Source organism: Apis mellifera, linkage group LG15, assembly GCF_003254395.2.
Source record: "Apis mellifera strain DH4 linkage group LG15, Amel_HAv3.1, whole genome shotgun sequence".
NCBI lineage: Eukaryota > Metazoa > Arthropoda > Insecta > Hymenoptera > Apidae > Apis > Apis mellifera.
In genome coordinates this window covers 4,397,267-4,416,913 of record NC_037652.1, presented here as the reverse complement: position 1 = coordinate 4,416,913, position 19,647 = coordinate 4,397,267, and positions in this window count along the sequence as shown.

Below are 19,647 nucleotides of genomic sequence, written 5' to 3'. Positions count from 1 at the left end.
GTATATATACGTGTACATATATACTATACACGTATATATATATATAAAAATATATATATATATGTGTGTGTATCTCTTTTTTTTTCAAACACGACCATTCTGCTGAACGCACAACGATTTACAAACCGTCAAACGAGTGATCATGTAACTGCTACTGCGTTACTCCGCTACTGTTTCTTTTTTTTTCTTTTTTTTTTTTTTTTTTTTTCCAACCCCCACCAATCGTGAAATATTGTAGAGTGATCATGTTATTGACGATTGGTTACAAACGTTAAACTGGCCACCGCCCGGCAATTATCGCGCCGTTATTGCGCACGGTAAAATATTTCGCGAGAAGCGAAACATCCACCGATCCCCCAAACACGGAAATGGCGTTTCGAGAGTTTTGGTATTGCTGTCTGTCACGCGACAATTAACGCGAATTTTCCATGAAAATTTCGCTAATGCCACCTGATTCTTAATTACACCACGCGCGCCCGTTGATCGTCCGTCGATACAGAGATGAGGGGGGAGCGAGGAGGGGAGGGGATTTAAAGGCCGAAAAATTGGAATTTGTCGGTCGAATATTAAATACTTTACGATAAATATATTTTTTATCTATTTTTCTTTTTTTTTTGCATTCGAATTCCTCCATACTCTGAGGAATCTCTCAAATTTCGATCACGAAATCAAGATAGAAATTGGAGCGTAGAAAAATCTTCTTTTTTCAGAAGAATCTTCCTTTCGTGAAATTTCATCCCGCCCGATGAATTACTTAAATTACATCTCTGCCCGCAAACTTTCCAAACTCTCGACTACCTCTCCGTGTCCCAAATCGAGATCAATCGAGATCTCGAAGAACGAGGAGGAAAATTCGCGATGCATTAAACGAACGATTTCCTCCCTATCTCTCTCTCTCTCTCTCTCTGCACGCGCATCATTCGCTCGAAAGTCCGTCTCTGGGCGCACAGCGATGGACACACCGGCGTTTACACAATTTAATCGATGATAAATGCCGACAGAAGGGGGAGGGGGGGGGGGGCGCGCTTACCGCCGAGTAAAACCACTTGGCGCTCGGTTGCTTCCTATTAGAGACCTATATACGGACGATCTCCACTGTCACTTCGCGCCACGGCGGCCCATTTGGGGCGCGACCGAGCTCCGCCGACGCTCGAGAGCCGACATGTGGGCTCACCGAACCAAAACCGTAGGCCGTAGGTGCGACACCATCCATCCATCCATCCATCCATCTGTGTGCAAACCCCAATATCCCTTCTGGGACTCCTTTTAACGGCACACCCGTGGCTATCCTTTCGATATTTCCCACCCTCCCCCTCCCTCGTATTGCCGGCCGATTCCTCCGATGTCACGACTCAGATGAGCATCGCCGAGTGGTGGCGCGTGGATCGATCAATTTTTTTTTTCTGGAGGGGGCTGGGATAGGGATTTCTCGAGGGGGAGGTGATTCGATGTTCAGCAACTTTTTGATCCTTGATTATATCGTATATATATATATATATATATATATATATATATATATATATATATATGGTGTAATTATCATAATCTTAGTATTTTGGTGTTGTATCATTTATTGTTTAGTTTGTTGCACGCGGTTGTATTGAAAAATGCGCGTGTTTATGTATACGTATAACGGAGGGCAGCGAATCGCAGTCTCTTTGCAACACGGTCTCTCCGTTGTTGGGTCAATTGTAATTTACAAATTTTAATCTGCAAATAAATCATTTGGATGTGTATTTTCCAAATGTGTACGTAATTTAATTTAATGATAATAAATAGGCTGCGAAATGTTTATGCATTCTGCGCAAAATTTCTCTCAAATCTCTATTTAAATTCTCTATTTTTCTCTCCTCGGATTGGGTGTCTCTCTGCACAAACATCTAATAAAAGAATTCATCTAATTATTTCCATCCAATGTTGAAACAATTAAAACGGAAGGAAATTGTACAAAAATTCCAATATAATATTTACAAAAACATCAAACAATTCAAATAACTTCCCTCTTGAAATTTAATATATACTTCACTTTGGAGAATACGATATTTCTCCTTTGATTGCGACTTTACATAATCTCGAACTATCTTCACCAACAATCTCTTCTCGCTCCTCCTCTCATTTTTATCACCTCAAAATTCTCACCTTTCCTCCTCCCCCCTCCCCAATCGTCAATTTGCACTCTCGTTGTCGTTGGATATTATCACGCGAATGAACGATCGCCTCATAATGAAATGGTAAATGTATTTTAAGTGTATAAAGGGTTTCGCTTCAATATCGCTTAAGCCGGCCCATAGTACTAAAGTGCAGTTTACCGCTGCAACCCGTTGCACAGAGAGAGGTCAGTTTCACGCTGGAGCTAACCACTCTCTCTCCGCTCCGCTATATCGCCGCGCGCCGGCTGGTTGTGTACGTGCGGTTTTCGTTCTTGTTGCCAACTAAAACCCGGGGATGGCCCCCTCCACCGTTGCCCGTAAACTGCGTTTCAAGCTTTATACCGTCTAATAAGTGCATCTCCCGTGTAAAAAGGAGTGAAAAGGGTAGCGGCCGCTTTTTGCGGAGGAGGGGGAGGGGGAGGAGTGAGGTGGGGGAGGATAGTTTGGATAAAACGTTCCTCCAAATGGATGCAACGTTTTTATCCCATCCGTTTATATCCGTTTCTGCATTCTTCTTTTTTTTCCCCCGGATCCTCTTTCCTTCTGTTCGCCCCTGTTAACGGACAATGGCTCGATAAGAGGGAGAAATGAAATTTTTGAAACAATCTTCTCGAAAGATATTATATCGTTTCTTTTTTTTTTTTTGTAATTGCAAGTTGATATTTTGGATAATTGGTTAGATATTCCAAGTTTTCTATCTCGTATGTCTTTTAATTTTGCTTAAGAAATTGGGGAGGAGCTTAAAATGTTTTGAAATAGAAATATTCTAGTTCGAGGATTGGTATATTATTTTTATTTATTAAGAAGAATTCCAATCTTTCTTTCTCCTGAATGAATTTGAAGATTTCTTATGTATTTCTTTAGTCAAAGCAATATTTCTTTCGTTCGAAATAATAAAAATCTAATATCGAGACAATCTCCGAAATATGCTGGAAATATATATTCACACGCTCTTGCGACCACTCCTCCCGTTCGAGAAGGGTTTGAAACAAGGATCGACAGTCGATGGCCACTCGTTCCCAAGGACTATCAGGAGGCGTGATTCCCAAGAAGCTTTGGCGTATCGTGTAAGGTTTCTAACATGGAGCAGAATGGGAGGAAAGCTGGCTGGCTGGCTTGTGGCTGCGTTTAAACAGTTATCGCGAGGCTGACGACGCCTGTTTCGTCGGCGTCAGGTTTCGCGGATCCACCTCGCCACCCCTCGCGTTTAACCAACACATCCAACGATGCTGGAATAAATAATCCGCGCAAATGCGCATGAAAATGTGTATAACGGTCGGCCGGTTTGCGGGGTAATCAGTTCGCGACGTTTCATTTTTCATCCCCCCGCGCCGCGCCACCATTGTTCCTCGAACCTTGCCTTGGATCGGCGTTCGAAAAAGGGATGTACAACCGTTTCTCTCTCTCTACAGTATCTCTACAGAATCATTGTTTCAATACCAGATTTAAAATCTAATCCTTTCTTATTGTTGAGGAAAAAGAGTCGTAGCGACATCGATCATCGCAAGAAGAAGGAATAACGAGTTATCTCAAGAAAGAAAGGATGATGCGTCGATACTTTGGATTATTTTCGATTATTAACGTCGAGAGAGATTCAACGGAGTTCGTAGCCTTTAAAATCTTGATAGCGTGATAGTTAGCTCGGAGAAGAATTCACCTTCCCCCGAGCGAAGTAGCAATTTCATCTTTCTTGAAGGGGTGGAAAGTTGTGAAACATTATAAACGCGCTACGCCTCGGATAGAACACCGTATCTCATTAGGTAGACAAATTACTTGCGAGAGCACGGTCTAAACACGGATCAAAGATTAATGAAGGTGGAAAAATCGGCGGATGCCTCGCTACGCTTTTCCAAATTCTGAATTTATTAACGCATCCTGAAACTATCCTTCGAAAAAGATAAGAGAAAAAAAAATTCCGATTTTTCAACATCATATAACAACATATCTTCCTCCTCCTCGTTTCTTCTAATCTTTTCTAAAATTAATATAATTCTCCGAGCTTAAAATCTTCCGATCTTCGAATCTCGATACCGATATTATTAATCTTAAAACAATCCTTCGAAAAAAGATAAGAAACAAAAAAAACAATTCCGATTTTTCAACATCCAATATATCTTCATCGTTTTTTCTAATCTTTTCTAAAATTAATATAATTCTGTGAGTTTAAAATCTTCCGATCTTCGAATCTCGATACCAATATTATTAATCCTAAAAAAGATAAGAGAAAAAAAAATTCCGATTTTTCAATATATCCTCCTCCTCCTCCTCGAAATATCCTCGTCGTTTTTTCTAATTTTTTTTTAAAATTAATATAATTCTCCGAGCTTAAAATCTTCCGATTTCGATACCGATATCGATCTTTTAAACGTTCGTTTAAAAGAAAGATCATCGTACGATCTCTTTCTCCTCCTTTCAACACCAAGTTGAATCGAATCCAAATGCGCCGCTCCGTTCCCCGATCCGTGACAAACGGAGAGAAAGAGAGAAGGGTGGTGGTCGATCGCGGTTGGCAAGGAAGCGGGATCCGGTCGAAGAGGAACGACACAGCGATCGTTAGGAGGAACGGTGGTGGTGGACGATTTACGAGGAACGAGGAACAATCTCTGGGCGCAAGGTAACTCGCGGTGTACACACCGTGCCTGTGTTGTGTATATCCCGTGCAGAGGGGGGGGAGGGGGGTGTATCCGCCGCCACCAGCGGTGTACGGTTTGTTCGTAGGCGTGTGTTTGTTTTCCTCTGTCGGGTGGAGGCGATGGAGAAGACGAGTGGTTGCCGCGGGCGGGTGGCCGTTTCCCGGGCAAGTAGCCGGAGTGGATGGATAACTTGGCCATTGTGACGAGCGATGGCCTCCAGCAAGAGTAAATGATTGCCAGGGAAGCGGATACGAGGTGGAGAGCAGGGGTGCCTGCGGGTGTCTTTGTTGTTTCGAATAACCGAAGGGTTCTTCGATGGGCCCCATCGAAGAACCACCTCCTATAATACTCCCTCTCCTCGTCCCGCTCCCGATCGAAAACCGTGATCCGTCTTCCTTGTCTTTGTCTCCCCCTCTTCTCTTCCCCCATTTCGACCGCGCTCTCTTTACCCGCTATTATCGGTAATTAGAAGTGGCCCCTCTTCTCTCTCTCTCTCTCTCTCGCGGGGCCACGCGACCATTTCACAAGCCGCCACGCGATCGGTAACTACTTCGCTAATTCGACGGAGGGAGGAATTTCTCCGTTCGATTATCTCTGGGTCCGCGCTCTCTGGATCCGAGGTTGAGAGCAGCCCCCCTCCCCGTTAATTGGAGAGGTGATTTGTTCGCCTCGATCCGGCCGAGGAAACGACGATTGTTTCTCGGATGAAAGGGAGGAGGGGGAGGAGATAGGGGTGAAAATCGATTGTATGATTTACAGAAGCGTTGTTTTGGATCATATGTTTTGGTATATAAGGATCGATATGAATTGTTCCGTTTCTCTGTCTAACTCTCGCGGTTGGAGAGGGATGAAATTGATCGAATTTTCTGAAGTTGCAGAAGAGTCTCGTTTGCGGTCTTTTTTGAATATTTCATAAGCCGATGCGATTCTTTCCGCTCGAAAGGATTTGGTACAAAGGATGAACCGAGTAGATAGGTTACGTGTATATATATATATATATATAGTCATGAAATTTTGTTTTCAAAGGAACCGAGTTAATATTTGAGATTGAAGCTCCTCTCTTCACGGGAATACCGGGAATTCTTGATTGTCTAAAAGTTTGTGCAAACTCTTCTCATCCTTGCGATTTCTCGTGTAACGAAGAATGTATCGTTTCAATCTCCTCGTCTCGGAAAATTAGACCGATAATTCCTCCCCTCGCGAATTCTTCTCAGAATTACCCCGGATTAGGGGTACTCGTCGATTTGCCTTAAAAGAAAAACCTTCCTCGTTCCAACTTGAAATCCACCCTTAAACGGTACCAATATTTTATTATCCCTCCAAAGATCAACAATCTTTCTTCCCGAGAGAAACAAGTATTTATTTATTCGTCCTCGATATATATAATTCGATACAATCTTTTTCCAAAATCTTTCAAAAAAAAAAAAAGAAAAAAATACACACTCCATCCTTCATCTCTCCCCTCTCTTCATCGTCCAAAGATTATTATCCAAAGATTTCTTCGAAGCATATGCCCGGCAAGATATATTATTTTCGAAGAGGGGTATAAGCGCAATGTTCGAAAAACACGGGCGAGATTTTTCGGGCACCCGCGGTTCCGGATCGCGAATCGCATTACGCCACACTCCACTCTTCCATCCGGGCGGGGATACGCTCGATGTGTTATGTTATCGGGATGGCCGGGCGGGGCCGGAGCCGAGGCGCAAAAAGGGAGGAATATACTTTGAGCAGCGGCGCCCGAGTCTTTGATCAGGATCTATCAAAAGGATTGGTTGCTCCATTGTGGCCCGCGTTCCGCATCGGTATTACTTGCCATTGCGATCAGAAACGCGTTTCCCTGGCTACGAATATTAACGTTCCGCGGGATGCAGCGGCTCGGTCACAATGCGCCAGCCAATCTCTCTGATAGTAGCTAGGAGGAACCTTCTCTCTTTCTTTCTCTCTCTCTCTCTCTCGCATACACACCGCCGATCCGATATCAGGCTAACTAGTTATCGGGGCCGCGAGGTTTAAGGCAGAAAAGCCGCGGGCCGGATGCCCCTACTTTCGACTCTCCCCTCCTCCTCCTCCTCCTCCTCCTGCACCTCTCCCTCTTGTCGACGCGAGACGACAAGTCAAAGCGGGAAAAAATTCCAAAGTATTCCCTCCCTCCTCTCCCATCTTCTCTGCCCTCTGCTGCACCCTTAATAGGCCTGCTCCTAATAGCCGTCTCGGATGCACTTATCGCGATTGCGTTGCAACGGTTGCAGCATCGCGCGGATACCGCATGCTTCCGGTCGATATTTTTTTTCTTCTCTCTCTCTACTCTCTTCTTCTTCTTCCTTCTCCCTTTTCTTTCCCCGTTATATACCCGTTTCATACCCGGTCCGGTCGAGAGAGAAATCGTTTGTCCGAGGATACGTTCGATAGGGAGGGATTTGAAGAAAAGAGAGAGAGAGAGAGAGGAAAGAGAGGATGATGCACACAGGGTGGTGACCCGGAAGGCGTACACCCTAGAGAACAAACAGGGGGAAGGGAAGGGTAGGAGGTGGGCCTGGATGTTCATCCAAAAAATCGCGGATACCACGGGTAACGCCGGCCGTACAAAAGGAGGAAAAGGGAAGGGAAAACGGGAAGGAACGATGAGTGTGGTAAAAAAAAAAAGAAAGAAAGAAAGAAAGAAAATAAAAGGAGAAAAGGAAGAAAGAAAAAAAAGGGAAGCGACGGGAAAGAGGTCCTCTCCCTTCCTTTCCCTCTCTCTCTCTCTCTCTGTGTGTCGTTCTCTTTTCCCTCTCTGCTACGTCGCTACTCTCTGTCGGCCGGTGTAAAGAGCGTGGAAATGCGGCGCAGATGGGAATGCGGATTGTGCGACTCGCGCGAGAGAAGGTGGAGCAAGAATCGAAACTCGGGGGGACTTTGAGATCCAGTCGATAAAGCTATTAGCATTTAGACGAGCTGTCGCCGGCGTCGTTCACCAGCCCGCTCCACTCCCTCTCTCTCCCTTCCCTCCTCGCCTCCTCCTCCTCCTCCTCCGCGTGTTCGCCCTCCCTCCCTACCTTTTCTCGTGCACTCGCTTCTCCGCCCTTTTTTCCGCGTCGTCCTCTTTCCCTTCCTTCCACTTTCCAACCGTGGTGAAGCTCCGCCGCTGAAATGCATACCGATGTATCACCGTCCCACCACCTTCGCGCATTCCACCCTCGAAATTTGCACGTGTGCACACTTGCACAGACCGCTGCCTCTGCCTGCTCCTCTCTCTTCGCCGCGACTTCGACCTCCTCCTCCTCCTCCCTTTCCTCTCCCTCCGTCTCCTGCCACCCCTTCGAGGCCTCTCGCTTCCCTTCCCCTCGAACACGACGCGACGCACCGGTGGAATAGGACGCGCATACGAGGAGCCACGCCACGCCACACCACACCACCGTCGACGACTCCACCACCTTCTATTAGCGTGGATCGTGGTGGCGGGTAAATGGTGGAAAGAGTGGAGAGGAGAGAGAGAGAGAGAGCGGAGCGGGAGAAGAAGGGAGAAGAGAAGTCTGGTCACGGGGAGAGGAGAGATGGTTTAACGCAGCGACCACCCTTCGCCCTTCGCGGAAAGGTGGCCGGTGAGTTACGGTGGCACGGCGACTCACGGGGTCCGCGCGCATACAACAACCGCGCGAGTTGGAAAACGGGGGGTTGAGAGCACGCACACTTGTAACGGGGGTGGAAAGCCGGCGGTCCATCTCCGCTCCACGGAAGATACTTATTAAAGGCATCTCTCTCCCCGCAAGCAGCGACCGGTTGCCGTGGAAACCTGACTCGACCACGCGTGTATACGTGTACAAAACGCCCCCGCCCGCGTGCGAACGTGTGCGCACGATATGACGCGACCGTGTGCCTAGACACGTGGAGGAGGCCTATCGTGTGTGCGTGTGTACGTTTGTGCGATAGAGGAGGAACGAGGAAGGGAAGGGGAGGGAGGAGGACAAGGCGAGTATACGCGCGAGTGGCCGTGTGTGATTCTGAACGCGTACGTGTTCGGCGGCTAAGGATGTCTGCGTGTACCGCGGCGTTTCATCGTCGAGGTAGGGGTGAAACAACCCTCTAATAGCCGGGGCGGCGCCTATACCCAACCCTAATAGCCCTATCTCGCCCTCGTCTCTCTCGCTTCGCTTCCTCCTCGACCATCCTTCCTCTTCCTTTTCCTCTTCTTCTTCTTCTTCTTCTTCTTCTTCCTCCTCCTCCTTTTCTTCTTCCTCTTTCTCTTTACTTCCACCAACATTCGCGATTGTTCCTCAGGAGATGTTCCTGATCCTTTGGAAAAGATTCCTCCTCTTTTCGTCTCTTCCTCTATCCGTCCTCTTTCCTCCATCCCCTTCCCATCTCCCCTCGGCTGCACGCCGTTTGTTTATTCGATGCCTTTTCACTCTCTATTAGTCTCCCGCGCTCCTACATTTTCTGATTAGCCGGATGTCGCGCGTATACGCGCTTTACCAGCTACCGCACCCGATTCCGCGCGCCGGCTTTTCTTTGAACCGGAGGCAACCAGAGCCATCCGATCGATCGCGCCACCCCCTCGCACACCCTCGCTCGCGCCAACGCCACCCACCCCGCCAACCACTCACCCCTTCTCCTTCTTTCTCTCTGTCCATCCCTCTCCCTCCCCGCATCTCTCCGTCTCCTGTGTCCCTCCCTCCCTCCTTCCCTCTTTATTCTCTCTCTCTGCTCTTTGCACCTCTATCTGCCGTCACGCGGTGTGCGGAGGCGTGTGTGCGGAGAGCGGTTTTTGCGAGCGCGCGCGTTCAACGATTCGCGTTTTCGTTTCCGCAGTGAAACGATCCTTTGGCAACGGTCAACCGCGCTCCAACGGACAGAGAATGGAGAGAACGGCCGCCTGTTCGCCAGCCGGGGCTTTCCACCGATTTCTTTATCTCGCCGCCCCTCTCTTTCTCTCTCTCTCTGTGTGTTTTCCCCTGGAAAGAAGGAAAATTTGATCGCCCGGCCTTTTAACGGACCGCGCCACGACAAGATGCGTTTATGCTCGCTCTTTTTACACGTTATGTATTACTTTTTTTCTTTCTTTCTTTTCCTACGCTTTTGCCTTTCTTTTTGAACGGGGAGGATGATCGTTCAAAAGATCCTTTTAAGATCGTGGAGAAGGAGAAGAAAAAGAAGAAAAGTTGATGATGATGAGAGATAGAGATATCTCTCTCTTTTATACGTATATCTTTTGCGAATTTTAAAATTTGAAATTTCATTTTTTATTTAAATAATTATCGTATTAGAGAAGAGACGTTTATTTATTGATTCGATTTAACAAGGGTTAAAGTTTCGTTCCCTTTTGTTACATTTTTCCTTCCCCCTTCGTGTTTCTCATTCTCTCCGCTTTCGAAAGGGGGAAAGATTTGGAAATTTTTTTCTTTCTTCCTTTTTTTTTTACGAGGAGTCTCGCAAGGGTGAGATCACTTAGCTAATTCGTCTGTGTAATACAGGCTCTCTTTGTGTACGGGTACGGGTTTCGAGATTATCTTTTTTTTTTTTTCGTGTACGGGAGAATGAAAGTCGACTTACTTTTCACAACAAGAAGGCCAGATAACATTCGCGTGAACTCAACCATGCGACAAATAACGCAGTCATAAACCACCCCTTTCGGAGATACGATCAAGGGAAGCTCGAAGGGGTATTGTGCGGAGGGACACCGGAAGGGAGGCGGTTCTAACTTCGTCAGAACATTCTTTTCATGCCGGAATGGCTTCAATGCACAATCGATCTATTCAACTCCTCCATTAATTACCATCTTATTTATCCTATTAAACTGTTGTCGAGCAAAACGTTTCGCCGCTTGAAAATTTTCATCCTTCTCTCCCTCCCTTCCCCAGGATTTAAAACACAATAAGATTATTAATATCAAGATAAACAGAATTTTTCTCATATCGAAACGTCATTAAAATTCGGAAAAATTTTTCCAATTCCCAATTATAAATATATTAACAACCAAGCTTGTCAAATCTGTTTATAGAAATCATTTCTTCAGACTATCGATCCAACCTAATCATTTTTCAAAAATCTCTTCAACACCGATCTCGAGACGCGTTGATTAATCTTAGGGATCGATGGACGATAGGAGTCGAGCTCGATTTAGCGTCAGCGCAACGTTGGAATTTCCCGAATCGGGTAGGGGAGGGGAAGGGAGGTGGCTGCTGCTGCTGCAGAGAAAATCGAACGAGTAGGCGTCGGGATGACGATTCGCCGGAGCGCTCTTGCACCTTTCTCCTCCGCGTTTTTTCACGTGCGGTTTCATTTAGCCGGGCGGCAATATCTACCCGGAGACCCGGGTCGTAGTATACCTCAGCCTATCCCCTCTCCTCTCCACTTCTCTCCTCCTCCAACTCTCTTCTTCCTCCGCGCCATCCACCCTCTTTGTCCCGCTCTTTCTTTCTTTCGCGCGCGTAATCATCGCGAGCGCGCGCAAGACACCCATTTCCAGCCTAGCAAAGAAACTTGCATCCCCATCCTTTCAAGCTTCCCCGTCCCTTCTATCTCGCCTCGGTTTCGGTCGCGAGCGCGCTCGGTTTGCCAGAAAACGGGCCGAAACGGGGCGAATACCGAAACCCCGTGGACCGTGTGTTTCCTTTCCTTTCCTTTCCTTTCCTTTTTTTTTTTTTCTTTTCCTTTGCTTGTGTGCACAAGCAAGCTCGCGCATACATACGCGCGCGCTTACGTACACGCCGCGTTCAAAAGTTTTACGCGAGCGGTTCGCGGGATTAATGTGGAGAGCGGGCGCCATCGCTTGAGCCGACGCGGGATAAAGAGAGACGAGAATGGCTTGACCGAAATGGAAACGATACTTGGGGGAGTTGTCGCGCGGGTTATCGCGTCGATGAATCGCCGCTACTGGACGTCCATGCTTGTTATACGTGGCCAAAGTGATTTTTTTTTGTGGGATTTTTTTTTTTTCCCTTCCTTTTTTTTCCCGCTTTTTTTTTTTGTTTTTGGTTTCGGTTTTTTGCCAGTCGAGGAATATCGCCGTATCAATTGTTTTTCGATTATTTCGTCGCTCGATCTCGAAATTAGGGCGACGAGGATTTCTTTCTGTTGCGGCAAAAGTGGATGGGTTATTGAGAAAAGGTTCTCTCTGTACGATTTTATTTTTTCGTGGGGGAAGCGAATTAGTAATAATTGTGATGATATAGAGAAAGTTTATATTTTTAATCGTGCAATGTCTGAAATGAAAAAAGAATAATATTCTGATATTCCATTCTCTTGGTTGGTTGAAGAGATTATTCGTATTTTTGAAATTTCTGAGATAAATGTGATTTTTTCTTCGCTAAAATATTTCTGTATTTTTGTTTCATTCTTTCCTACAAGTGGAAAAATTTCACCTACTGTTCGACTATTCGAATAATTTAAAATTTATAACGATATGCGATCGTTTGTCCGAAAGAAAGTTACGGTTTTCGTCTTACTTCAACTCCTAAAATTTTCACTATATATCCAATATAGTTAAGTAGAAAGTTACATTAAAGTCGACATGGCTGTTCAGAGTTTATGGACTGGTAGAAATTTCTCAAATTAAGAGATCAATTAACTTTAATGTTCCCCCGAGACCTCTTAGGACTCCGCTAGTTTTTCACGCCGCATTACGTGCAGATCCGATCGATAAAGTGTATCGGCCCAAACTTATTTACCGACCTCCACTTCCGACACGTGATTAAACACATTTCCATTAAACACGCGATTTAATCATCACAATCGTCGTCGAATCTCTCTGCTCCTCCGTTTCCTCCTATGTGTATATACATATATGTATAAAATATTATTTTTCTTCTCTTTACATACCTTAGAAAAAAAAGAAACTTGCACGAATTAAATACCTGTCTAAAATATTATTTAAAAAATAAATAAACGTAATGTGGAAAAATGTGTGTGAGATTCGAAGCTTGTATTTGATGAAAATTGAAACAAACTTGGGCTAAAAAATTTGTCGCTCAGTTTGTACATGGAGGAGACACGCATTTCGACAGGGGTGTGCGTGTAAGCTTTAAGTCTCGAGGGTCGAAACTACGACTTTTCGTGGGCTCTGATGGGCAAACGCCCGGTCCGAGGAATTTTTCCGGCTTCCTTCCGGCCCGGCTGAAGAACCGTAGGAAATACATCTGGAAAATGTGCGCGGAAAAAGACAATGGCGGCCGGGAGGATGTATAGGAACTTCACGGTCCTCGCGGTCCTCTGAAGGGAGTTAAGTCGGTGGGAATAATTTTCGTGGTAATTTAACTCTTTCTCTTATTGTCTCTCTCCATTGTCTCTCTCTCTCTCTCTTTTTGTCATTGAGAATTAATTTTCTCGATCGACCCTCGCCTCACGAAATCTCCTCGAAATCGAAGCAAATCTGAAACGTCCCATTTTATTATTATTATTATTATTATTATTGTTAGAAATTCCGGAAATTAATATCGGTTTAAAAAAATATCGTTCGATTCGCAAAAATATGTTCCAAAATATCAGTGTACAGATAATTATTCCACACGCTAATTTCGATTCGAATAATATTCTGATATCGAATCGAGCAGGGAGAAAGTAAAAAAAAGAAAGGTAATACGAAAAAAAAGAAAAAAAAAAAAAGGTAATACACTCACAAGCTACACAAAGAGTTAAAAGGAAATTTCGCGTTCGAATCAGATACGATTCGAAATACCGCGAGAATTCTTCGCGTTGCTTTTATTCGCCGCGTTTTTATTGGTTTTGTGAAATGCACGCGTTCTATTATGGATACAGCGTAATGTTTCCTCTTCTCGCGAAACGAATATCAAAGATTGAGTTTTTCGAAAAACCGACGCTCCGCTATGTATTCGTTTCTTCCGCTCTTTTCCCCTCCGCTCCTTTTTTTCTTTTTTTTCTTCTTTTCCTTTTCAGCTCCTTTCTCTTCCCTCTATTTTTCTTTCTTCCTTCTTTTCCTTTTTTTTTCTTTTCTTTCTTTTTTCTATTTTTTATATTTCGTTCGAGTCCCTGCATAGGAAGGATTTTTCTCCCCGCACGCACACGCACACGCACGCACGCACTCACGCACGCAACGTCGAAACTTTTTTAATTAATCGCGAGATGTATTCACAGCGAGATCGCGAATAATTATTGTTCATTTATAATGTTGGATAAGGAGGATGCGTGTTGCCGTTTTTAAATGAAATCGAACATTTTGATGGATCGACTCGCTTTTGTACAAAATGATATCCCCTGTTCGTAAAATGTCCGACAATTTTTGCTCCTTTTGTATTAATATTATATTTATGCGAGGGAGAGGGGGAGGGGGAGGGGGAGGGGAGGTGTATGGTAACGAACCGACGGTCGCCTATTCCGCGTGCGCCTGTATTGTTTATGTAATTGTACCGTCATAATCGCGGCTCGTCCGTGAATTTTTCGTTAAATTCGCTTTTTTCATCGAACGCACGGCGAAATGTTCCCATTATTAAAATAATCATAATGCACCCGGCCGGCAAACAACTCCATTTGCATTGTTCGTCCTTCCCCCTCTCCTCTCCCTCCCCCGCGGGACGAAATAACGATACCTCTCTTTTTCACCTGATCGCTCATTCATCCCATAATTTTTGCTCGTGGGGGAAGGAAAGGGGGAAGGGAAGTGGGTGGGTGGATGATAATGAAGCCCTGATAGCCTATGTATAAACTCGACGTGTCCGCCAATTATTGACCTATCTGATATATCTAATCAGTCGAGTGTCGTAAGTGAAAAATATATTTCTTTTTTCATTTTTTTCCAGACAAGTAAAATCGATAACGAGAATATCGATCCCTTAAAAAAAAAAATTAAATATCGAAAAATTTCGAATAGAAATTGAATCGTTGTTTCGAAAATGAATAAAAATTCGATGACGGGACGAATTGTCCACAAGCTCGATCTTTATCATCCAAGAATTGTACTGTAATTATTAGGATTTCACGTAGGCGGTTTTCGGGGGGGGAGGAAAAGCAAAAGGAGGGACGAGCAACCCTTAATTCTTGGCGTGCCGCCCCCGGCTATACGAGAGAGCCACCATACTACACCCACCCTGGCTATTTACGGAAAGTTACCTAATTTGACCGGCACGATTGTCCTTAGGGAATACACTAGCCCTCGTCCATTAACACTACTACCCCTCCCCCCTCTCCGCTTCCCATTCTCTTCTCACCCCCGAAATTTAGATCGCGTCGATCCCCCTTTGCGTCGACAGTCAAAACGTGAAAACGCCATTATTGACCGCAACATCTCGTCACTCCCCCTCCCCCCTCTCTCCCCCTATTATATCGCCCGGACGATTTTAATTTAGATCCAGGGGACCGTGACCGCGGGATTAAAAATTATCTCTTATCTGTTAGTCACTCCCCCTTATTATATCTCTGGTCTCTCGAGCACGATTTTTTCGGGCGATAATAAATCGATCGTCAACGATATTGGATCAGAATGATTAATTGGAGGGATTCGATTTTTTCTGAAAAATAATTGTTATGTTATGTTCGAAAAAAGTGGCGACTTTTTTTAATTCGATTGTTCGAATTGAATAGATAGACGTATATTTTTCACGAATTTCTTGCGATAATAGTAATATAGGAATTATGTAAAGAAAAGAAGAAAATTTTTGTACGATTGTAAATAAATAATCACTGCGTGTCCGATATTAATTCGTCTCAAAACGATCATTATATATCAAGAGATAAAAAAAAGAGTGATTCGAGTATCGTTGACGATTTAATTCATTTCAAAAAGAGGAATATTACTTACGTTGATATCGTCAAAATTATATCACGAGATATATAATCTCATCGCTTTGACTAAAATCTACCCAAATGCAAAATCGTCCAATTCAAAGAAAAAAAGGGGGAAAAAAAATCGATCGAACTTCCCTCCACTTTCGACTACGTTCGAACACCACAACCACCGGGAAAAATTCCAAAGTTGCCTTTTAATAACTTAAGCAAACTTAACCGAGTCCGATCGACTCGGCCGTCCTCTTTAATTTTCCTCGAGCGGCGGAGCAAGAGGAGATCTCTCGTCGATCTTTCTTTTCGAACGAAAGAGAGATCTCCGAGCAGGCTACCTTCTTCCGCCGGATCCGATCGGCCAAGATTTCGCCAGCCGGGACAACGAGACAAAAGGAGGGAGGAGGAAAACCCCGCGAAAATGAGCCTCCTTCTTTAATTCGCGATCACGGCGTCAAGTAATTAGTCGAGCTCACCTCTCGAGAGATTTAATGCAAGGTATTAAACCTGGCACGGAGAGAGGGAGGTTTTCCTTCCAAAGGGCGCCTTGTTCCACGACCTTCCTCCGTCAGTTTACCCATTATATCCCGCCCTTGTCCCAGGTTTTAAGCTGTGTCGTTAATCGCTCGTCGTTATCTAACCTTAGCCAACGGAGAATAATCTTCTTCCCTTCCTTTGTCTCTTTCTCTGGTTCGTGTCACTTTTGTTTCGCCTCGATCATGTTCGATCACAAACGAGCGCACCTCTCTTCTTCCAGAGGAAGGGAGAAACATCGGAACGAATTTGTTCGGATCGAATTCGCAACACCTGTTTACACGAATTCTCTCCTCTCGTTTCCCTCGCATATTATAATCTCCGATAAATTCAGAAACGAGCTTCATCAATTGCGATTTCACGAATTCCCGGGATAAGCGCAATTACACGTTTATATATAAACCACGGACTAAAAACATCGGGCGACGACGAGTCGAGCGACGAGGTCGAGGAGGATCGATCCTGCCCACCATCGATTCCAACGATCGATCCATCTTCCAGGTGCGGGCTCTCGGTTCGGAATCGAGAAAGAGAGAGAGAAAAAGAGAGAGAGAGAGAGATACACCGGTCGGCGCACGGCCTAATTACTCGGTAAAGCAGATTCGCGTTTCGAGGCGAATAAAGGCCGGGCCCTGAACGATAATACAAATCGGCCGTGGAGAAACGGGAAAGGAGGAGGATCATTGTTGCGGCCCACGTTAAGAGTATAAATTTCACAGCAGGTCGGCGACCGATTCCGGTGTCCATCGCGGAGAAAGAGCCTTCGACCCGTAAATAGAGGTGCAACGTGCGTTGTACGCTCGTTGTACGAGGTATATACATAAGGATGGAGGGGAAAGAAAGAGAAAAGAAAGAAGAGAAAAAAGGAGGGATGTAGGGCACGTTGCAAGAGGATGGAGGGCCGCAACGTTCGTGGGCCGAGAGAGAGAGACTCACGCCGGTTCGCGGATGAGCGAGTTGTGCCGCGGTATAATGGGGACCCCCCGTGGCAGCTTACCTGCATCATCGACTAATCACGCCGGATAATAGGGAACAATGGCGCCCCCGTGAAAAGTGAAGCATATCCACCACTTACCTCACCCTGCTCCGCCCATCTCTGTCCTCCTCCGTCGCGTCTTATTCCGTTTATTAGTTTCTCTCTTTCGTTTCCATCTTTCCAGCATCGTTCGAGGGAATCTCTCCTCTCTGTCTCTCTTCTCGTCTCGTTTAGAAGTGTCTATCCCTGTTCGTCGCTCGACAGAAGGAGGAAGAGAGGATGTACATAATCCTCTTACGCATCGGGCACAAAGTAAAATGCGGACAACACAAGGACCGCCTGGCCCGTCGGTGCCCGTTTCGGTGCCGCCGATGTTTCCGCGTAGAAAAAGTGATTTTTCTTTTTTTTTTTTTTTTCTCATGGATACAATCGAGAGGTCTAGTTAGCCTTTACCGCATTTTTTTTTCTTCTTCCCTTAATTCATCATTATTATTAAAAAAAAAAAAAGAGAAACTTGAACTAATCTAATCGCATCGATCCAAAACACGGATTATCCCCGTGTTATTATGGGAGTTATTACGGTAGTTCGGCACGATTGGGAATGTATGAATGTGCAACGTCTCGATATAACCTCGTTACATTGAAACTGGAGCCGCGTCTCTGCCGCGTTTCCGCTCGTTTCTCCGGGGGTTGGTCAACGGTTTCTCGTTACTTCGAGGTAAGAGGAGGGGGAGGGAGAATGAGAGAGAGACACGTGAACGGTATCGCTTTGTCGCTTTGCTTGTCACTCAGGTCGCAGGCTCCTTCCACGCGCAGCCTGAGACGCGTTTGACCCTTTTTTTTTTTTTTCGGAAGGGGACCTTCAGTCGGTGTAATCATTCTCTCCTACTACTTTCCTCGTCGTACAAACTTCGTGGCGCCCTTTCACGCGGCCGGCCGAATCGCTTCTCTGCCCTTCCGGGTGGATCCGCGGCGAGGATCGGCCCATTATGCCGCGCAACGCGCGCGTTTTGTTAACGTCGGGGATGAAAGGGTCGTTAAAGGAGCCCTCCGGACTCGTCGGCCGGCCCTTCCTTCGCCGATTCCTTCGTGGAAGGGAGGATGGGATTCCAAACGATTTCCATCCTTTATCGCGCGAATTACGTCGAGAGATGTTTCTTTCTTTCTTTCTTTCTTTTTTTTTTTTTTACTTGCGAGGAAAATTGTTACGGAGGATCATCGATGTTTTACGGTTTTAGGGCAGATTGCAAGGTTAATTCTCGCGGTGGTGAGTTTGGTCAACCATTCGATTCTGTCCGTTTGATGTCTTAAGAATCTTAATATCTTTGTAAAAGTAACGAATAGGAGCTACGAGATTTTTCGTATCTATATCTACGTATTTTGTATTTTATCAACAGATAATAGTAATAAACTATTTTATTTAAAAAGAGAAAGGAAAAGAAAGAATCGGTTATCGTCACTTCGATCATCGGAGTATCGACGTCGATATCACGAAAACGACAAAATCACTCCTCCTCCCCCTCCTCCCGAGTATATACCCTGAGATATCCGAGAGATGGAGAAGAGAGAAATCGTTGATAAAGTCGGTATCGCGGCTGGTCCACTCTTAATTTCCGTCACCGGAGCGTATTTAAACGCGACGACGAGAGAACCGACGGGGAGAACTCACCCTCCCCCTTCCCCTGCTATCCTGTGCTCTCCTCGGGTTATTTGCACGCGCGAATACGCGGCTCTGATACACCGACGCGCATAATGCATGTGGTTATGAGGGAACGAGAACTTCGAGAGAGAAAGAGAGAGAGAGAGAGAGAGAGGGAGAGGGAGGGAGTCACGGCGAAGAAAAAGAGGGAGTTAACGGATAGAGGTAACTAGAGGGTTGGAGGCGGTGGAAGGGAGAGAAGCAGTAGATTAGGTGGGTACATCGCGCGACTGCGGCGAGGACGTTGGTATAGAATGGCAGAATATAGGTGCACGGCAACTACTATCGGTGTGGCGCACCGGTTAGGGACACGAGAGAGCGAGGAGGAGGAGGAGGAGGAGGAGGAGGGAGGAGGAGAGGCGAGCTAAAATGGGCGGGCGGACAGAGAGGGAGAGAGAGAGGGAGATACAGATACAGGGGGGCAGGGGGTATGGCTGACGAACGCGCGCGTTCGCGAGGACGAGGGGGGTGGCGGGGGCGGAAAGGACGGAAGGGGGAGGAGGGGGAGAGGGAGGCTGGAGCAGCACACGGGGTAGTAGTAGTGGAGAGTACTAGTGAACGGGGTGTCGAGGGGGAGGAGGTAGGCTATAAAGGCTAATTGGTTAAAAGCTCACCGCTGGCTGCAGGCTTAAATCAAGATCTTGGAGTGTTATAATGGATAAGTAACACGGCGAGGCACGGCCACCAGCCAGCGGAGTTGTGTGTTATCCCCACCCTCCTCCTCCTCCTCCTCCTGCGCCGCGCTTGGGCAGAGGAGGTGGTGGTAGGTAGGATACGGGGTGGTAGGCGACGAGGCAACCGCCAGTCGTCCACCCCTCCCCCCTCCTCCCCTCCGCCGTTCCACGATCGTTCCGCAGGATCGTCGGAGGGCCGAGTATCTTTCGAGTTAAGGACTGCGCGGCTCACGCGATTGGCCCGCGCCCGCCGCTACCCCCGTGCCGGATACAC